This window comes from Botryllus schlosseri, chromosome 11, assembly GCF_051294905.1.
Source record: "Botryllus schlosseri isolate E-star chromosome 11, Bs_hap1, whole genome shotgun sequence".
Taxonomy (NCBI): Eukaryota; Metazoa; Chordata; class Ascidiacea; order Stolidobranchia; family Styelidae; genus Botryllus; species Botryllus schlosseri.
The window spans coordinates 1625773-1648965 of NC_137246.1; the positions used below are offsets into that span (position 1 = coordinate 1625773).

A 23193-nucleotide genomic window follows, 5' to 3' on the forward strand; every position below is an offset into this window, starting at 1 on the left:
TTCGGCTCGAACACAATCTGCTAGAAGTTTTTCCCTTTGACGTCAATCACTGCGCTCGTAAACACGGTACCCCAATTTAATGTGAAACTTTAGTTCCACCAGATTTGATAACTTCAAAAAACATTGAATCCTAACTGTTTTCGAATGGGGACTTTGCACGCTTTCCTGACTGAGATATTGATATGGGCGTATCCAGAATGAATACTTGAGAACGCGTTTGAAAATAATCAAGGTCGAATTAATGAAAATCGATGTCCGGTCACTAGTGCATTTGTACCATGGTGTAAATTAGGGTTACCATACGTCCTTTTTTAAGAGGATTTGTCCTCTTTTTTGACTTTTTTGAAAGTGTCCTCGGAGGACGCCCTTTTGTCCTCTTTTTTAAGATTTTGTCCTCTTTTTGGAAAATTTAGGTCATATTTAGAGCAAAATGCGAGTGATATGTCGTAAATTAGCACAGAAGTGACGTTCCGGCTGGGCGAAAAGTTGACCTTTTTTATTTTATTTTTTATTTTTTTAGTCAACTACCTAGCAATGTGGACAGAAAAACGGTATTTTGAGCTCTGAGCGGAAAGTTGACCTTTTTTTTAGTCAACCGATCACAAAGTGGGAAAAATTCACCGATTTTTGAGACTTCTTCTCCGGTTTTGCAAGTCTCAAATTTCTGAAAAAGTTTTTTTTTTAAGATTTCCAAAATATGGTAAGCCTATGTAAATAAATTACGGCACGATGCCCAATTCAAGAATTGGTGGATGCAAAGGCAGCTTTCGACTCCATGTTTCACTTCTGAAAGGGTGTCTGTCTATACAACTGTTTAGGGCGATAGGTTGGCTACCAAAATAACTAGACGGAGGGAAAATGTCGTACGGTCAATCATTAATCAAAATCTGTGCTGGACCGCGACAATATTCAAGTGGGGCGGCATTACAAAACAATGCGGTAAATCAGAATCTCCGCCAGCGGAAACGAGCTCTCCCGAATGCGATTGCCTCATGGCGCATAGTGTCATAATTGGTATTTCAAAACATATAGCTGTCAGCTCACGCACGGGCGCTTTGAACTCACGACAACTCACTTAATTCTAGCTAGACGCAACACAACTAGGGCTGGGCACAATTATTCGAGTACTCGAATCTGAATCGAGTATTAATTTTAATGATTCGAGTCGAGTAGTGAAAGACGATTTTTTCGAGTAGGCCTACTGAAATTATACGCTCCTCGCAACTGAAAGTTAATTTCTTAACGATAAATATAGTTTTGATACTATTTTCCACTGCGGAAGCCTTGAAACCTTGATTGGCCGTGTCGCAGAATACCAGACATAGTACAAAGCAACGAACGTTACTGGAAATAACACATTTCCGAAATCATGATCACCACACAACATTGTCTAGAAGTGCAATCAAATCGGTATGGTCAAAAAATACCAAAGTATACTTACTTGTGACGGATAACAGGCATTATGTTCCTTGTGGTAGTATAAAAGGTACATATTTGAACTTTGACAAAGTACATTCTGTTGCGACGTCATATTCGATTGCTCGACTCGACTCGAAGCGTTAAACGTGATTCAGAATCGAATCACTCGAGTACTCGATTTTGCCCAGCCCTAAACACAACGTTTTGCAATCAGCGCGCTAGTTTGTGATTTCACCAAATCGGAAATCTCAGAAAAAGATGACTTTGAATGAGGGATTATAATGCTGTGTGGTCAGCAAAGATTTGCAATTTAGCTGCAATAATAATCTTTTAAAAAAGGGAAATCGAAATACTCCAATTGTTGGTGGTTTTGTTCTGAAGAGAACAAAATTACAGGCGTACGGTATATTATAGTTTGTCTGCTTCAAGGCCTCATCGTCTAGTATCCCGCATACATTGATCTTTAAGTTCGTATGAGAATACAGTTGAGGCATTATAGCATTCTGGAAACGTGGCGCGGATCTTAATTCGCAACAACTCGATAGCCCTACCGAACCGGACTGAATGCTACCGTTCGGCATTACTTATTGACAAGGCGATCACACGATGTGCAAGCTAAAGATATTATATATATATAATATATTTACCTATTAGGCTACTTTGGGAGACAATCGTACTTATTTTTGTAGCAGTTGGAGGACGAAAAAAATTGGGAGACAATTTTGTGTCCCCCTAATTCTTGGCGACATTTTCCCTCAGTTGCTATCGTCTGTTAAGCAAGTCAAGTCATTTTTGCAAAGTGACTCGAGTCAAGTCAAGTCATACGAAAAAGTTGACTCGAGTCTGACTCGAGTCAAGCCATGACTCGAGTCATCCCAACACTGATTCATTCATATTTTGGAATTTCCTCGCGGACGAAGCTTGAACAGTAAAATTCCGGACATGTCTGTGAAATTATGAACGTATGGCAACCCTAAAATGGATTCATTACAGAAATCATATACTGCACGGTAAACGAAAATGGTGTGTTTTCGCAATTCACACCCTAGCGTAGGGTGTGTTTTGGGTCATCACACCTATTGGGTACTGAATTTGTCATTTACACCTAAGCTATTGGTGGAAATGAGCCGAACACACCCCTACACACATATACCATAAGATATACACCCAAAGCATTGGCATTTGGGGTGAATTGTTAAAGATTACACCTTTTGTCAGACAAATATGAAGTTTGGGATTCAATCCGCGCTAGCCGCTTCCACAAAACTTGACTGTTGAAGTTTTAAGTCTGTGTCGGTCAGATGCCTGGCTAAGCAGGCAGGGGTGCGGCAAGTCTGCATTCTTGTTAAAAATTCAGTCGAATCACTGTATACTGATCATTGTATGGGCACTTGAGAACTTCTCTGCTGTGTCTAACTGTAGGTCGTGTCGGACATATTCTCTTTGGGGTTGAATTATCCACCGATAATGCGTGTTTTCGCCCACTTTATTGTTGTCCATGTATTTAAGGCTTCTTGGGTAGGCTTCGGCAATGTTCCATTGTTCAGTTTTTATGGATTTAACCCGGTTCGATCAAGTAAATTCGCCTACGCATATAGTTTCAGCTTCAGTGACAAATAAGAATTCGTTGTATAACATTCGTGTGCTACATTGACGTGAATGAATAATAGCTAAGTCTGCAATATCATATTGTAATTCACATTTATCGTGCACTGCGGTACTCTTACTTTGGCTGAAATTTCACCCTGTCTACTATAGTGTGACCGATGTATCTCAAGTGTGTCGCAAAAATACGACACATTATGAAGTTGTCACGATACTGGTTTATAATTTCTTTCATGTCACGTCAAATGCACAATTGTACTTTGTACGTAGCCTATATGTACAAAATATATCGGGCCTATTCCGCACAGCATTAGTGTATAACCACAATATAATGCAGGTTAAGGGTATTTAGAGCTGGGAATACTAGAAGGAGTTAAATTTCAGCCACAAACGTATATGAGCAGTACGCAATATGGGCGTAGCAAGAATTCAAATTAGAATGGAACACCGGGTTACGTCACGGAACAATCATTGAATTGGGCGAAAGATGGACTAAATTGGGCAAAGTTTCCTGGTTATTTTCATATCTATATTGATGTGTTATTCACTATTTGGTAGCTTTATGAATTGCACACTAAGCCTAACCGACAATTCGCATACAGCTTTCGCATCGTATCAATGGTTCGATCTATGAAGATAAATCTAGTACTGCAAGACTTTTTGAAGCTTATTATGATGCAATCTGCAGCTTCACAGCTATCAAATCCATATTTCCGATAAATCAATTATAGTATGCATACAAATATTCCGGAGATCCTTAACTTCAATATAGTTATTAAATCAGTGAGTCAATTGTCACATCATAATGGAATATACAAACCGTCGTCACCAGAACAGCTGCTGCTATGTTTGGCTACAGCTATGTAAAATGTTTCGTTATATACCGTATTTCCGCGCTTAAGAGACCAGACTGGCTATCGGCTGACCGTATTAGTCGTCGTGAATCTGTGAAGAAAGCCTCTTTCGAGATTGAAAATATCTGGATGGTGAGTTACATTTCGTATCTGTACTATTGTAGTATAGAACAATTGTTCCGTTGCGTTTCCAGTACAGATCCGATTCCTGTTACTCAGTGTCGCAGCTGTACTGAACAGAATTATATGTAGCAAGTTGGAATTTTAAACGTACCGGTAGTGACGATACATTGAATTCACATAAATTGTTGTATCACCAGTACCGATACCAATCTCCAAGACACAGTAGCTCAATGTCTCTAATGGAGATACTGTTGACAGGTCCAGCATTAGCTATCATTATAAACTACGGTAATTTGGGTTTGTGCGACATCGTTTGTAAGTGCATTGAGAAAAAAATCGACTCGATTGTCGTTATATTGATTACCAAAGCACATCACGACGACCTGTTTAAGTGTAAAGGGTAGCCTACCACTGACTATGCAGAGCTATGTTTATAGGCCTATCACCCTGTCATTATCACTGAGCTATATACACATTATATATTATGTTATGTTATGGTAGGAAGGTAAACATATTATCTATTCTACTTCAGACTTGCATGGGCAAAGATCGCAAATTTGGGGCTCTTGAAGAATGAAATTATCGATTTCTCCTCATGAGAAAACAAGTGTAACATACAAACAGCAAAGGGCTGAAGCATATGAAGCAATGGTATCTGAGGTGAGCAATGGACATTTGATGAAAGCTTTCGATCCCCGTAAATAGGGGCCAGTAAATGTTAATGATATTATGACATGGGTGAAAATATGACGATGCTATATTGCCATCACTATGAATATGAGAGACTTGACTAGGAACAGGCTTACCTCATTGAACATATTTTGCAGTGGCCAACTCAGACTATCTGTTAAGAGTATGTGACCCATCAACCAGACTACTTCTTTTGAAACTACTTCTCTGAGTTCTGTTCACATATTTATTTTAATTTGAAGCAGCTTGACATGGATTTGACATAGCCACTTCTATATGCTTGTCATTGAGTAGAAATTGACATCTATTGCTTGAGTAGTAATGCGCACTACTGCGGTCAACTCGGTGGGCAACAATGCACGGATTAGCTGGGTCTTCAATGTTTTGACCAATATGAAGAGGCAAACATAGCCTTGCCAAAGTTTATCAAACTATCCTTTCGATCAATATAAACAAATCATAATATATGCACTTCTTGACTCATGATATGACATACACACGATCTGTGCATATGCACAAATCTGCTTTTTGTTAGATTCAAGGACTGATTGCTATTAGTAGCAGACATAGGCGCTGAACTCAGGTATGCTAGGTATGCCGCGCATACCTAGGAATTTTTTTGGGTATGCGGCATACCCAGAATTCGGTTTGGTCTGTTACTGACTGGCTGGTTAATTGATCGATTTAGAAATAAGCGTTTCGTAGTGCTGCTGAACGCGTAAGTAAACCGGCAGCAATACGTTCAGGCGCTTAACAAAACTCCGTCCTTCAGTTACAATTCAGTTGTCCGTATTTTATCAGTGTTGCGCGCGGCCACGGCCAATTAGCCGGAAGCGCGTTTCCAATTTTCGAGAATCGTTTGTGCACAATGTAATGCAACGCGATCTCGACGCTGAGATGATTGCGAAATTAGGTCATTGATTACCGCGCGCAATCGTCGCAGGCCTGATTTATCGCGTCTCCGTCAGGTCTAGTTCCGCTGGATTGATGAATCGCATCTGCAATAGGCCCGGTGCGCACTATACCTTCTCTAGCCTGTGCACGATAACATCGTTGGCCTACACAATTGCGTCTGCGTGGTTCGAAGTATATCATTGCCGGCCTAACTATCGCGTCTCCGGCCTAGCATGCTTTGGCTTCTATCTATCGGTTGTGATTAAAGATTGATATCACGAAACTTACTGACATCGAATGTCCGCAAAAATGTGTGACTTGTGCGTACATGCGTACTTGATTTCCGCTAATACTTGAACATAACCAATAACCATCAGAAGATGCGAGTCAAGGCTTGAGTTTTGACAAAGGTTTGAACCACCTGAAATCGATGCGGATTCCATTATAGAACACCCTCCATAACAATTCGGCTATGCGCCTGAATATTAGATCAAACGCGAGTGGTCAGAAGACGCAACGCGAGGCAACAAGACCGAGAACTCGATACTAAAGATTTCAATTTCTATATGCGCGAAATGTTGCGATTGTCATCTCCTGCTGTGAAGGAATATGATATCTTATGCGCCGGCCGGAACTATCGCTTCATCTGTGATTGTGATGTCAGACTGGCTCAGACATTGAACAATGAACAATTGAACATGGACGGAATTGATTGAAATACATACTAATCGTGAACAGACAGCGGCGTAATTGATTTTGACTAACGCTAATGCTAAAACAGAACGATCAGAAAATGTCTTGCAGGCTCTTGATATTGAAACTTCTAACTCCTATGAAATCAAAGTCACTAATGAATAGAGTCCAGAACAGACGATCTATTTGGAAAAATAATTCCTGCAACCTTATTAGCCGTCGCCGAAGATGCGTATTCGTTTGTTCTCGAGGCGGAGTGATTGAAATCTCCCGATTGTCGGCGCGTGTGTTGGCGAATATGTTGCGGAGATCGCGAGCTCGCTAATTGACTACACAGTCGCACGCGTTGGTAATCTTATGGTAGCGTGATGTGTCGAGTTTATTACACAAGGATGCCGATCCGATCGATGTATTATCGGCATTGGTGCATGTTCTTAACCATAATAAACTGATGCTACCTTGGTAAATTTGAAATGGATTCAATCAATTCAGCAAGCGGCCGGCTGGCTACGCGGCCTGCTTAATCATATCGTAATTTTGTCACCATATACAAGTGCCAGGTGATATTGAACGCTTGCGAGTCGGCTAATTTGCCAATTCTGGCGCACTATGACGTCATCCCTTTGTGACGTCATCGATCTCGCATACCTAGAGAAAATTAGAGTTCAGCGCCTATGGTAGCAGACTCTTACTCTGTGAATGTGAAATCAAATATGTTGTTGGTGAGTTTGAGTAATATACTATGCGTAGGATAGTTACAAAATTGTACTTTAACTCGCTTATTTACAAGCATAAAGCAAGTCAAGGCTACAACATCAGTACACATTTCGGATGTCGTGGGCCTTTCGAATCCAATCCAAATTGTCAACTAAACGTTTACCGTATGCCTCATGGTTATTTTTTCAATTTTAGGATGCTGCTATACAAGCTAATATCATGGAATTTCAACCAAATCGACGTCACATTTAACGGTAGAAGCGTATGCTGCGAAACAGTAAAGGATCGTTATCAAACAGCTTATATTCCAAGGTAATCATTATCATTCAGCTAATTTGCAAATTTCCATGTATAGGCTAAGGCAGTGGTTCCCAACGTGGGCGATATCGCCCCCCAGGGGGCGGTCTAGGGGAGCGAAAATGACGAAGGGGGCGAAAATAGGAAGGGGCGATAGGGGGGCGATGACGCGTCAAAACGGCTGACCTTTTTTTTAGTCAACCCACGGAAATTAAGTTAAATTAGACATCGAGCCGAAAATTTGACCTTTTTTTTAGTCAACCTGCCGGTGATTACAGTTTGTATGCCCAATTTTCGGTACACAAAATTTTGGGGGCGATGATCGGTGTTGACCTTGAAAAGGGGGCGATGGGTCGAAAAAGGTTGGGAACCACTGGGCTAAGGCAAGTCAAGGTTTCCTAATCAGACCTGTATCTGCGGTCGCTTTGAATCCATTCTGAAAGTCAATATTGCCCAACTAGAAAACGTTTCGTGTTTTGGATTAATACCAAGTAGTCAAATTTAAATCAAGTCCATGCATCTCTTTCTCTGATTATTTTTTAAATTTTAGGATGCTGCTTAAAGACTGCATGCTCCAAGAGCAAGATTATATCACTGGAACTAACCGAGTTTAGGAGTATGCTGCGACAACTGAAAGACTCGTTATCAAGCCAGCAGGTATGACAACTTTGTTAACGACACCTGATGTCAACTTTCGTAGTCGCATATATGAAGTAAACCAAAGCAGAGATGGTCAAAGTTACTAGCGTTGCTACTCAAGTCTATGTAAAAATACCCCGTCAATTTATACTCGATTACAAGTAGATGCAACAGTTCCCAATACAATTCAAAACTACGCCAAGTGGAAGTAGAATACGAAATGTTGGAAAAATAGTCAAGTATGGTACGCAGATTTTCAGAGGATTCTACCTTGAAAATTGCGATATGAATCTTCGCGACTAATATAAAATTACTAATGGCATATGACACTACTAACAGCAAGAATCTTCAAAAAAATATTCAGTTATTTCTGATATAGGCGGTGTTGCTAGTATTCTAGTTGTCTAATTAACCTAATTGAAGCTATTCTAATTTGTGAAACGTTTCTATGCTCTAATTCCAATTCTAATCGAATATATGAAATCTTTCTATGGTCTATTTTTAAGTCTAATCTAATGCCCGGATTTCCTGGGTACGTTACAGAAGAACTGTCTAGTGCGAAACAAGCCAAGCTTGCTGTGCAGCAGGGGTGTTAAAAATGAATCTTTATTCTCAAATTCTTCTGGCTACTTGGTAAAATTGTTGGATTACGGAATTGAAGCCTAAACACCAAATTTGGTTCAATTCCAACCAGTAGCCACATTGCTACAGGAGAAGAAAGTGATTTTATTTATTATTTAAAAATTAGTAAAAAAATTCAAAATTTTCTGTTCACCCATGAAATTGTAAGGTTGTCTATAGAAACGATGCCCACAAAATTTGCCTCAAATCAAACCAGCCGAAGCGGAGTTATTGATTTTGAAAAATTTGGATTTGAATAAAATAGTATTTACGGTGGGCACAACAGTCATAAATGATTAAAGAATCGTTCACCGTAAATACTATTTTATTCAAATCCAAAATTTTGTGACGGCAATAACTCCGCTTCCACTGGTTGGAATTGAGCCAAATCGGTTGAGCATTGTTGCTATAGACAACCTAACAATTTAATGGGGTGAACAGAAAATTTTAAATCTTTTTTCGTTCATTTTCATATAATAAATAAAAAACTTTCTTCTCCTGTAGCAATGCGGCTACTGGTTGGATTCAAACCAAATTTGGTGTGCAGGCTTCAATTAGGTAACCTAACAATTTTATCGAGTAGCCAGTAGATTTGAAAGAAAAATTCATTTTTGAACACCCCTACTGTACAGTAGACATTTGCTATTCTCATGCTCATAAGATGAACTATGATTTGATGATAACGGAGTTTGATTCAACTTTTGGCGATTTAGTAATTCTAATTCTAATCTAATTTGAAAAAAACTGTTAGCTAGAATTATAATTTTAATCTAATTTCCAACTGTGTAGCTCAAATTTTAATTCTACTCTAATTCGAAAAAAAAACTTGTAGTTGTAATATAATTCCAATCCAATTTGGAAAAAGGGAACGTTTTCTAGATGTCCAAGTCTGCCTGTTACATGCGGTTTGCATGAAAACTATCCATCAATTTCCATCTTGTCGATGCCTAATTGCCCACACATACAGTGATCGTGTGTGAACATGTTTCCTATAGCGGTAAGTTCACCCTATCGGACCACAGTCTGTGCTGCAATGCCTTAGCAAGTGTGACATCTGATTTTTAGTGAGTACTTTGTGAAAATATATATCACTTGGTAACGGCTTCTATTTTTGTGGTCTTTCATTAAGTTATGCATGTTAGCATATGTGCCTGTTAATTGGGTTGTGAATATGCATTTTGATTTCAGGATGATGCCACAAGTTCTTGCTGAAGATAGTGACTCAGCCTTCGCCGTACAAGAGTGTTTTGCGGAAACCTGGAGGAGGCGACTTCCCAATATTACAGGGGCAATGTTCTTCGAGCAGTATTTTCAGTGATTTTTTTCTCCGTCGCCGGGATCTCTGTTTTTGTTATTTCACGAAATATGTTTCCATTTTATGTTATTATGGTACAATTGATATCGAATATATGCAATCAAGAAAGTTTTTTGCAATAGCGTGCCATTTGGAAGAAGATGCAGGATTTCAAGTAGGGTGTATATATTGAAATTACGCCCCAATCAATTCTAATGGCTAGGGTGAAATATCCGATATACACCGCAAGGAATGGGGTGGATTCTGGTCATACACACCGGCAGGGTTACGTAAGTTCTGTTTTCGTGTACCACCTTTTGGGGTGTGTATAACCACTCTTTTCGCTAAGAGTGTGTGCGCTAAAATTCGCAATTTACACAAGTTGCTGAGAAAAGACACGAGTCGCGTATGTTTTTTTTTCACAATCTGTTTCGAAACTTCATCTCTGAGAAGCGCAGGAGGTTGGAACTATAATACCACCAAATCCCATTCCCGTCGTCGCCTGCTGCGCTGAAGTTTCCATTGAGATTGCTGGTGGCGCACTGGCCATACCACCAGCCTCCTCCGTATGTAGAAGCGCAATTCCATGAAAAATCATCGTAATCCGCGTCTTTCGTTGAGAATTGGGCATTATTGCTGTAGTCGAAACCATCTCCGGTTCCATTTCCGAAGAATCCAGATACGTTCAGTCTGTAGTTGTCGGATCCGGGTCCTAAGTTGCTGGAAAAATGTCGTGTCATAGTGTGGATACTCTTTAGCGACCACTAGCGATTTTCAAGTGGGTCCAACGAATCGTTTGTCAGTATGATGTCACACTCGTTTTTGCTACATCTGATTTTACGCCGATGGTCTGCTCTGTATGGTTTGCTCTGGACTGATTCATATCTCTATTACTGATATTATTACATGTTTTAAGCTGTTTTATTTTCACGTAGCTGTTATATCTGGATACAAAGTCATTGAAAGAAACTGATCTATACAATATCGATGTCGAGATGCACAAGGCCTAGAAAAGGCTAAAAGCGTCACTGAAATGCCTTGAATTATTATTAACAATAATAATTTTGAAAAATAAAAGTCAAATTCCGCACACCATGATGTCATTTTCAAGAAAAGCGCTTTTGCTACATTCGCTAGCCTGCTGTCCATATTTGCGTTGAAGACGGTTGCAGGATAATTGAGCTAAATTCGAACACAAGTTTGAAGGGTTTGAGAAACACCGGTATTAAGCATGTTTTCAAAACAGATATTGGGTCACGAGAACCGTTACTTAAAACTTGCCTGTATTTTGCCACCGAATGAATTTCTGTATCTTTCGTGATCATGTTGATTTCCAATTCTATATTTCCTTCCTTTGTCCTTTCGTGCAGTTCCTCGAGCCCTGGAGACAAGCGTTACGGAATTACGATATGCTTTAGTTTTGCATCGAGCTACACTTTGAGAGTATCAGCTTAATTACCAATGTGATAACCAAAATAAGATCGACGAAATCCTAAAACTTGAAGGAGTCAAATCAAATCCTTCCTACCGAGCCACAAATCTCCATCACAATTCCCAAACCCTCTTTTGTAATCATCCCAACCTCGGTAGAAATCCACGTCTCCGTTTATTCGTCGCTGGAAAACCAGTAAATAATGGAAGTTTCAGAAATGCCACGAGTGAGTGCTTTTAAGATGGTCGTTCAAGCCTTTATTTGAAGTTTTGTTCATCATAAAGCAAATTGGCTCATGACGTTACAAAAGAATGACTTGAAATTCTACTCACGGTCCATTCCTTGCCTGCAATGCATTTCTTCTTCTCATCTTTAAATTTGAGTTGAAGTTCGTTCTGCATCTCCGAGATCCTTCTCGGACCCTTCATGTAAAGTACACAGAATAAAACGAAAACCTTTAGGGGTGACGTTAAGCTACTCGTACACCAACCCCACAGTCCCCCTTCGAGATCCATTTACCGTTGACGTATATCTTCTCACACAGAATTTTGCTGGAAACGACTAAATAGATTATTTCGATTCAAATGGGAACACAAATTCTTCGTATCTACCTGACGAACGAACGACAATGGCGAATCCGAACATGAAAAGAATCCAAGTCTTGAGCGACATTTCAGAACCAATCTGATATTCAATATCAGCTGTCGTGAAGACGCGTATCCTCCTGAACATAATAAAATTGATGGTGGTGGGCGGATGAATTTATAGGTTTACAAATTATGCGACAGTCTTCAGCCGAGTCATGCAGGCTTTCTGAATACCGTATTTTCTGATTTCGCACGGATCTCAAGTAATGTTGGTTCATTGAGTCGGTATTGCCGACTGTTTATTAGATACATGGAAAAGATTTACATTTTTCAAAATAGCATAGTTCCATAAAACTAGGAAATGAGAATGATGATTTGAATAAACTTAGAAAATTGAAATTACGTGACAAGGTATGAACAATGAGTAAAACATTGTGAAAACAAATCTTTGAATGCCACGCTATTATTGTAGTGCTGCGCGGTTGTTATCTTAGCCTACTCATTCGGTATGATAATGAAAGCGATTTGTTTCGAGGTTACGCGAATAAAATATATGTCAGGTGGGGCCTGGGTATGTACGTATCGTATGTATAGTGGCGGGAAGCGGTTGTTTGTTTGAGGTATTCGCGGTGTTTGTCGACCACTATGGTCATTCACACCATGCTTCATTTCTATTCCGTAACTGACAACTTGTAGCACGGCCCACTTTTAGGCTTTTTATAAGACACCGCTCACAAGGATGATATGGCGAGGAGGATCCAAAATTAACCTCCAACGCCTAGGTAGGAATTCCGAAGTCGACCGCAACCCGCAACCAATTGATGCTGTAGCTGTGGATTATACCACTACGCTTGCTCGCCACGTGGCGGGGAGTGTTCTTTTCATAAATAAATAGACATAGTGCAAAAGGCCTTCTAGTTGACGGAAAGGCGGTCTGGGTGCTTTTCGTCAACTATAAGGCCTTTTGCACCATGTCTATTTTTTATGAAACTATGTTCCTATTGGAGAACGTAATAAAGTCCTGAATCCGGTATAGTCCTGTAGAATTTTCGGTCAACCTAGAAAAAATTGTTATAAAGACGTATTATATACTGTTGGAAAGATAATTTTATCAGCTTTTCAATGATGGGTTTTGTCATTTTTTTCTACTTATGGGATTAAAGTTGACCAAAAACGTGCCAAGGGGTAAAACACTATTTTGCCTAATATTAAAATACAATTATAAGCTAAAATACGATACCTTCGTAACAGAAGACCCCCCCCCCCGAAGTTTCAGTTCAAATTTAGTTCAATCATCGTAAAATCGTCATCTGTCTCGTGCAAATGATAACTGTGGGCTAGTGATAAACAGCAACAAAATTACTTTTCTTGAAAATAACAGCATTCTATTTATGTAGAAATTGGGTTGACTTTTATTATTTCAAAGCTGTAACTGCATTTTTTGAAATACGTGGTCGTGTCTTTAAATTTTGCGCCTTCGATTTCATATCAACGAGAGCTGAAAATCCATTTAGACAATGAAAGGTGGTGGCGAATGTAATAATAAGGCAAAACGCTTCCGGTGACACATTTTGGTATGGTCGCAACAATGATGACGCCAAAATTGACATACAATTTTTTTTTATTGAACATATAACTTCAAGCCTGTTTATTTATATCTAGCAGCTCATCTTGAAGTTATTAGGGAAAATGGTTATAGGCCTATATCACAGGAGAAAATGGATTTTTGCGAACATTTCGAAGTCTGCGTGATTGACTTTACTAATCCAACCATTTCAACACCTCTATACAGAAAATATTCGTATCAGTGGGCTATTGGCAATTTAGCAACTAAAATGAGTCCACACAGCAGGATATTCCATCTCAGACGGCCATCCTGTTGATGTGAGTTCTACGGTAATGAAGCAAATCTGCCACGTGATTTTTCTAATTTGAAAAACATAAATTAGGTTATCAGCTACTTTGTAAATGTAGAGGCTTCGCGGATCCCGACCCCCGGTTGAGAACCACTGAACTAGATTTTGTAGAAGTAATTGGCGTTGCTACTCAAGTAGTACAAGTAAGTTCCTACATTTTCAACTCAATTAACAGTATAAGTAGTAATTTCTTAGACACGTGAAAACTACTTCAAGTGGCAGAAATAACTACTTTCATACATACATACATACTTTCGACAGTTAGTCGGAGGTGGCTACATACGAAATAGCAACATGTATCTTGTCGGCGAACGCAAAATGTTTATAATGACACAATATCCACCGGTAGAATATTCGAAAATATATTCAGTTACCGTGCTTTAGGGGCTGTTAAGGCTACTACATTTATGAAATCATATACAATCAACATCGTCTCGGAGCGGACCTTTGTTTGGATTACACTCGTGTTAAAATTAATAACTGAGTGCAGTACCAAATTCAAGGTGGGCAAATATCTCCATGACATTCCCAGTTGATTTACTAGTCACAAAAAGCACTAAAACAAAACCCAATACAACTAATTTCCCGTATTGCCAATCACAGATGATAATTCGGATTGCGTACATCTGACTCGAAGCACATGGTATGAACCCTACCCCGATGGCTGTTATAACAACCTTGATTTGACCCCGAATATACGACATGCAATTAATATATATATATATATATATATATTTGACAATAGAATACTAACCTACGGAGCAATGTTCCCTCTAAGCTGCGCACTTGCGCAAATGCGCAGTGCTGAAACGGTCTCTGCGCACAGAAAATCTAGGCTGCGCACAAAAAATCAGAAGTGATGACTTTTTTTTTAGTCGTTGCGCACTGCTCTCCAAGGGACCGCGCAAGCGCTCACACCCGTGAAAAATTAGAGGGAACATTGCCAGGGGTAAATAGTGTTGTCGCTGAAGTTTGAAACCGAGGTACTTGTGCAGCCCGTAAAGTTAAATATTGCGCTCTGTGAAGAAATGATATTTTGCAATGACGTGCGCCTCACGAAAGAGATTTTTGTTTTAGTGTGGTCTCGTATACGCGTGAGCGATACTGATGTCATTTCAATAGCGCAAACTTTTCTTGGAGTGGCGAAATAACATGGTTTAACAAAGTTATAAATAACAATGGGCTATAGCTCAGGGGTTCTCAAAGGGTGGGCCACAGGAGTAATTTGAGGTGGGCCACAGAGCCATTTGGAAAACTGAAGAATTAGTGAAAGTTTATATATATTTTTTATGTTCGTGTATTCGAAAATGGGAAGGGAAACGGCGGCTTTTGTCCCCCGGCTATGACAACTTACGCCTAACAGCAACGGCAATAATTTCGATTATATATATTTGGAAGTTAATTCTGAAATAACCGATGATTCCCACAGTATCATAATCATACGTCGGATGCCCTTGAAACTGGTAGGCTAGTCGGACTGAAATGCACTTCATGTAGTTAGATTTATGGTAGGCCCACTTCGGCAGGTCGTATTATTGTTATGAATTATAAACTTCCTGTGGAAGTATACGGTAGGCTACCACAACAACGAATCGCAATGGATTGAGGATTTAGTACAGCACATTGATCTTTGAAGTCTGTCTAAAAATGTCTGGCCTTGAAGTCATTGCACATAATAAAAGAGTGACATGAATTGATTGTATGATTGAATTTAATGTTCTGACATCGCAACTTCAATATGTAGGCCTACAAGCCATACTAATTCTGCTTAGCACTGTTTATACTGACCGCTTTTAATAATGGCAAAACGTAAAGGTAGTTTCTCATCCCCTCAGCAAGCCAAATTAACAAAGAAATGCGATTCGTGTAACATCGAATGGTTGTCGGAGCATGTGAAAACGCAGGACAAAACTATAAAATTAGGTTGGATTTTTATTTTTCGAACGAGAAAGGTCTACTCTCCGAAATATGTGGTGAAGTCAAAATAGCAAACGAATTTTCGGATGGTAAAATGTGGACAGCATGGAGGTCACGAAAAGCATCCTGTAACGAAGTCATTATTTCAACGATTACGTTCGTTCGTTATGTTCAATTATTGTTTAGGGGTCCGACCGTTTCCAACACACATCACTCGATCAGCTCTACCCGGTAAATCTGATTACGTGAGCAGAGAGAGCATAAAAATTGATAGCAATATACAGGTTCAATCATGAATTTTCGAAAATTCCCGCGCTTTGCGCGTTCAGGCGACAAATACTCTAAACGTAGTCCCAACGTAGATGATAAGTAGCGGCAATAAATGTTAGAGGCCGAGGGTGGTCTGGGGGGCGAAGCCCCCCAGAAGTTTGGTTTATCACCCTATGGGGGTGCTGGTTGCGCACTTTTGTCCAAGGGCCTGCGCAGTGAGTTGGTGTGTTTGCGCAGACTCGTGAAAAATATAGAGGGAACATTGCTACGGAGGTTAGTAATATATAATTTAACACTATAATAGCATGCTTCCGACATAGAGCTCATTCCCAGGTCATATTCATACAGGCCTTTCAGTGGCGTAAGGTACTCAGTCCCTGCGCTATGGTCCGTCTGTGCACTCAATTCATATGCGTTATACATCGCCGGTGTCTCATTTCGCTTGATTTTACCAGCAATTAGGCATACTAAATATAACTCAATTGGGTAGCTTACATGACATGCCATCTCAGATCGATTACTGTCTCACTTCTTTACCATATTGTAGTAGAATATTGAGAATTTGCAGTGCGAAAAGCTGCAATATGCAGAGCGGATTCAACCCCGCCAGCTAGAAGCTAGGCGGTAAGCTAACGTGATAAATCTGCGGTAATTTCAGTTTTGTATTACCGAACTTCGCGGATATATACGGGTGTGAATATACACCCGTGGCCCTCGAAACCTGAACCGATACTTCAGAGTTATACCGCGGCGTACGTCGAGTGCAACATTTTAATCCAAATTATGCATGCGTGCATTGCGCAGTACGGCTCTTCAAAAATTTTTTTTTCGAAATCAGGGATTCAGTGATTAAATTGTTTGGTTGCCTAAACGATGCACACCACATTTGGCTCCATTTCAACCAGTAAAGGCCGACACTGAGCCAATTGAAATTTTTAATTTTAATATTACTGTTAACTACGGATGGTCTGAACGTGAGGTTCACGTTCGCGTTCTGTATGTGAACCTCAGAAATTTTGAGGTTGCCAGCGTCATGCATACAGTGGCCCGCAGTTCAAATGCAATCCATTTCAACCAACGATGTTATAATGAAGTGAAATTGTAATATATGAAAAAGTTTCACAGTGCAGAAACTATCAAGGTTTCGTTTGTGAACGTGAACCTCGAAATGTATGAGGCTCACACACAGGACGCGACCGTGAACCTCGATCACGTTCACACCATCCCTACCTCTGAGACCGTTAAGGCGTAAGCTTATATTCCCTTGCAAGTCCTCGTCGAAATTGTTGGCAAAGCGACGGGATGATATTGTTTTTATGGGATAATTATATCATTTGATTGCCCCGAAGTTGATACATTTGGCGAAGCTTAAAACGTCAATATGTATATCAGCATTGTGGCATCACGTGGCCCGAGTCGTCGCTAGGTATCGTAAAAATGAATATAATCTATCATTTCACTTAAATGAAGGGTTGGAATTACCAATATGACGTCACGTGTCGTCATGAGTTTCACGTTCGCGTTCACACAGAACCTTTCAAAAAGGTTGACGTTCACACGAACCTGAACCTTTCAGAGGTTCACACCATCCCTACTGTTAACCCCATCAAATTGTTAAGTTGCCTATAAGGACGACGCTGAACAATTTCTGCTCAATTCCAACCGGTAGAAACGAAGTTATTGCATTTAAACGTTTTGAACTTGTAAAAAAGCATTTGCGGTGAGAAAATTCAGAACTAATGAAAAACTCAAATAACTTCGCTTTTGCGGGTTGGAATTGCGTCAAATTTGTTTTTCATCGTTTTCGCAGACAACTCAACAAGTTCCGGGTTTCCATTAAATTACAGTAAAACATAAATTTCATAATAAATATTAAATTTCAAATGGCTCTGCGTCGGCTTCTACTGGTTGGTGTGCAGCGTTTATGCAACCTAACAATTTAATCAGTGAATCCCGGGATCCGGAATAAAAGTTATTTTTGAACAACCCTAATGCGCAGGACACGTACGGATTTATGACGGCAATATAATTGTAACATTCTGAGTTGGGTTCTGTTTCCGTCTACCACCCTTTGGGTGTGAATACACACTCTTTTTGCCAAGAGTGTAGGTTTTAAATAAGGTGAATGACAGAATGATCTACTAAATCAGTGGTTCTTAACCTTGCCTCCAGCGCCCCCCAAGGGGCGCTGGCGAATTTGAAGGGAGCGGAAACGCTCAGGGGGCGAAATGGGGGGCGCTGGGCTCAGGGGGGCGGTATGGGGGGCGCTGGAGAAAAATGGCTTCGCAGTAGATGATGTGGTGGTAGGACATATCCTTAATGAGTATTCAGAGCAAATTAACACCGAAAACTTCGTTATATATAGCCTACAAAAGACGTATAGGTTTAATTATCCATGGGCGCCTAAATGACTGGCACCGAATGTTCCTGTCTTGGCAATCTGAACCCCAGAAGAGGAATTCCATCTGGCGGGGAAAAATTATATGCCAGTGAAGAAATACCAATTTGAAATCGTGTGCGTCTTTTAGTTTAGTACGATTGGGCGACAGGGATATCTAAAACTAGATATTCCTGTTGGGCGATATCCTTGTTGGGCGATTCTATATTTTTTGATATAGCAGACAGGAGGTCACGAAATAACATCATGCAACGAAGTCATACCAACGGGTTCGCCCGCCCGAATATGTTTGATTATCAGTTACGGACCCTACAGTATCCAAGACACCTCAAAATGTTCGCTCTACGTTTTGATGAGTCTGCGCACACTCAACAACTCACTGCGCAGACCCTTGGACAACAGTGCGTAACGACTAAAAAAAAGTCATAACTTCGGATTTGTTGTGCGCAACGTAGATTTTCTGTGCGCAGAGACCGTGTCAGCACTGCGCACGTGCGCAGCGTAGAGGGAACATTGCACCTCACTCAGCTCTACCGGTAAATCTGGTAACGTGAGCAGAGAGGACAAGAAATTGCTAGCAATATATATGAAATTCCCGATCTTACTGACCGATTTTATTGTGAATTATCGAAAGTTTTCGCGCTTCGCCCTGGCTCGCTAAACAGTACAGCTGATTTCGTGGCAAAACGAACAACGTGATGGGGGGCGGTCGGTTTATCACCCTATGGGAGCCCAAGACCCAAGTTTTGTCGGGGGGCCTGGCGAAGTGCCGTTTCGTTCCTGCCAACGGGTATAGGCTCGAAGATGTATAATTATTATTGAAGGGTCCTACCTTTTCAATCACACATCACTCAGCTCTACCGGTAAATCTGTTTACGTAAGCAGAGAGAGGATAAAAATTGATATCAATATATATGCAATTCCCGGTCATTTTGACCAATTCAATCATTAATTATTCAAATTTTTCGCGCTTCGCGCGTCTAGGCGAGAATAGCTGGGTCAGTAAATGGACACCCAATGTAGATGACTAGTATCAGCAAATAGCGGATAGCCGAGGGGAAACCCGAAAGTTTGGTTTATCACCCGATGGGGGCCTAAGACCAACGTTTTTTTTTTTGGGGGGGGGGGGCACTCCCGAATATGTTTAATTATTAATTACGTGCCCTTTATTTTCCCATACTACAGCTCGCTCAGCGCTACTGGTAAATCTGATTACGTGGGCTGAGAAGATAAAAAGTTTATAGCGACTTATATATGTAATTATCACCTATTCATTCATGCGTTATGGAAAATTTTGGTACCTAGGGCGACCAGGCCACACAAACTTTGCTGACCATCGAAATCACGCTACAGGGTTCTTGGGGGCGAAGCCATCAGAAGTTTGGTTTATCACGCTATGGGTGCGCAAGGCAAGCGTTTTTAGGGGGGTTGACGAAGTGCTGTTACGGCCCTCCCTCCTACTCATTGTCTTTATTACATTCCTTACAATATGCGGTTGGGGGGCGCTGGAGCACGGTAATTTTATAAAGGGGGCGCTGGAGGAAAAAAGGTTAAGAACCACTGTACTAAATTGTTATTTCGCACCCTTTCAGTAGGGGAAAAAGAGTGAAATACACCGTGTTTATCATAGGGGTGTGGATGGCCCAGTTTTCTTGTACTACCTCAAGTAACGCCAAAAAGGCGGTGCACATAAACATAACCCACATATACACCCCTGGTATATATCTGAGTAAAGATTGGTGTTTTTGACTTATTTTCACCATTGGAAACGGTGTGAAAGCACAATTTGCTGCCAGAAAGTGCTCTTTACATAATTTATACCATGTGCTACATCGTTGCAATCTGATAAATGAACCTATTTCCACACACGGATTTACAGGGTTGTCCTGTGGTACTTAGCCTTTTCTACCACGCGACACACCAGCGCTGGATCCGTTATATCATGTATCAGTATTTCAAAAAACGGTATACTTACTTTCAGGTTATGCTTCCCTTTATCCAGAGACCATGCCTCTCATTTACATGATATAGGCTAAACTGGGTGTCTGATTAAAAGAGTAGTTAAGAAAATTAATTCAGTTCCATCAATGATATGTATACATCGGTTCCGTGAAAATGCATGGCTACACGAATACCAAGCAAAATATAATTCAAATCAGAACCAGGCTGTAGCGGGGGAATCGGGAGATCATCTTGCCAGCTTCAGCCTGTACTACAAGTCACTCCAGCACCCTCCTATCTTTTCATTATATCGCAATCGTCAGTGTTGCCAACTATTGATGGAAGAAAATCGCTAAAACTGTACTAAAAAATCGCTAGATGTCGCTAAATATTGAGAAAAAAGCGCTAAAAAATAGCGCTAAATCTGCAATAATTGCTGAAGGTGTTAAATTGAACCATAATATCAATACATTCTTCTCAGCTATATTTTACTCGTCTGGGGCCAAACTCACTTATCATATTTCTAGTTCATAATACGTAATAGTCGTCTCTAAGCGGGCCAAAACGTTGTGTGCATTTCGATAAAGCAGATCGCTTTGCGCAATGATCGCTATACGTGACCATGACCACTGACCAGGTTTGCAGGCATAACCGCTCACTATATAAGCGTGCCTTGCTCGATGCGTCCGTGAATACTTGATGCGATGTACGGTGGAAATGCGCTTGACTTCTATAAAATGCGTTGGAGTAATTGAACACGACTATGGCGCGCTATGGCACGCTAACTGGGTATGGACTATACGCCGCGTTCCCTCTAGGGTCCGCAACAGAGAGTCGGTAAATACGTTGGCCAGCACTTTATTGTACAACATAGACTCGAACAGACTAAGGATAAAACATCGGATAACATGAACAGCGTTGGTCGTACAGCATCGGTCGATCGTCAGATAAAAAGCCGGCGTGCATCTAACGAAGGTCTTCTTTAAATAGTCGGAATGCATACACCGTCGCGCACAATGATCAGCAATGATTGTTAATCGTTCGTCCGACGTCGAGAGGGTATGTGCGGTACACCAATCCGCCATAAGGGTCCCCCCGCTTGGAAAAGCTTTAGGTGCCGGATGAGAGCGATTCAGATCGAGGAAAAAAATCATTAGAACGAAGTGAAATAGCATAGCAACCAAGCATGTATAATACACACATCGAATAACAATACATGTTCAGTACATACCGAAGGGTTATAAACAGTGAGACACAACAGAGCGGTAAAAAAAAAATTCAAATCTGCATTTCAAACACTGGTGCGAGTACGAAATTTTGCAAGTGACTGGGTGTTCTGACAACACGACCACTATTCGTAATCGGTGTAGTTTGAGATTCGGGAAGGGTTGCGTTTTGAGCGGTATCATTAGATTGGCAGTTTTCAAAACATTGCAAGGGCAACCGACCCGGAATCAAACGATCAGTTGAGGCGTCATAAGAACCTTTACTAGTCTCGATAGTAAAACACTTCGGAGTGCGCTTCAACACTTTGTGCGGACCAGTATAAACGGGGTCAAGTGATCGGCGTGAGCCGTCGATCCTTAGAAAAACGTGGGTGCAAGTGGTTAAATTATTCGGAACGTGTGACTTTGGGTTACAGTGGAAATTAGTGGAGGTTTGACCAATGGTCGAAAAGAATCGTCTCATATTGCTCACGAAGGTGGGATTGTCGGTGCTATTCCTACACGGAACGGGATCAACTAATTGACCAGGCAAGCGTAATGAAGTACCATAAGTCAATTCGGAAGACGAGTACCCTAAATCCTCTTTTATTGCACAACGCAACCCCAAGAGTACTAAGCCTAAATTATGATACCAATCGGACGGGCTCTCCTTTGTACGCAACGCGTCTTTTAACGTGCGATTAAATCTTTCGACCATTGAATTTTGCTCAGGTTTACGGGCTAGGGTAGTAATATGATGAATTCCAAGCAATTGCATAAGTTGGGACCATTCGCTAGACGTAAATTGGCTACCTCGATCAGTTATAAGTTTCCTGGGTGCGCCGAATCTAGATATATAGCCGAGGTTAAAAGCGTCAATGACTGTCTGGGTGCGCATATCACACATAGGGATACACTCCGGCCAACGAGAAAATCTATCAATGCACATCAATAAATATGAAAAACCGCAACTGTTAGGCAAAGAAAGGATATCAACATTTACGGTATGAAAACGTTCAGAGGGCACTGGAAGGTTGGTTATTGGCGTTCGAATATGTCGGGTTATCTTCGAGCGTTGACACGGGAGACACTGTCGAACAAACTCGGTTATGTGCCGCTTCATATGAGGCCATACGTACCGGTCCGTTATCAGCTTCGTAGTCGCTCTAATGCTAGGATGAGAAATGTTGTGAAGTCCGTTGAGCACTGCGTCGCGCAAAGAATGCGGTACGAACGGGCGATGTTTGCCAGGCAGCGACCTGTCGAAAAGAACGGGGCCATGCAACCCTTCAACTGTTACCTCCACAAGATCCAAAGAATGTTCGTCGGAGTTAGACAGTAGATCTCGCAATTCGTCGTCGTCTTTCTGGGCGTCAAACAGCATCTGTGGAGAAATCGGTACGGTATCCGGGAAAACCACATTGACTTCTAATCTTGAAAGAGTGTCGGCGGCAGTGTTCAGCGACCCCTTGATGTGGCGGACGTCGCTCGTAAACTCCGTGATGAACCTTAATTGTCTTGATTGGCGCGCAATGAGTCTTTCAGTAGGGTTCTGCAACGCTTTGACAAGACCATCATTATCTGTGACTAGTTGAAATTTCCTGCCCTTCAATTGAACGTGAAAATGTTTAATAGCAGAATACGCTCCCAAGAGCTCGCGATCGAATGCTGAATACGTTCG

General features: G+C 40.9%; 1 long non-coding RNA gene across 6 annotated transcripts; it reads left to right on the plus strand.

The window, feature by feature from the left end:
• The first annotated feature begins 3067 nt into the window (after window positions 1-3067).
• Window positions 3068-9976, plus strand: LOC145450630 (uncharacterized). 6 transcript variants are annotated; one of them, XR_013918551.1, is made up of 5 exons: window positions 3797-4010; window positions 4534-4661; window positions 7191-7307; window positions 7843-7949; window positions 9741-9976. It is a non-coding gene; the product is annotated as an uncharacterized LOC145450630 (long non-coding RNA). The 6 variants fall into 6 exon arrangements; XR_013918547.1 differs by lacking the exon at window positions 7843-7949 and having other exon boundaries at window positions 3068-4010; XR_013918550.1 differs by lacking the exon at window positions 9741-9976 and having other exon boundaries at window positions 7843-8291.
• Window positions 9977-23193: the final 13217 nt, after the last annotated feature.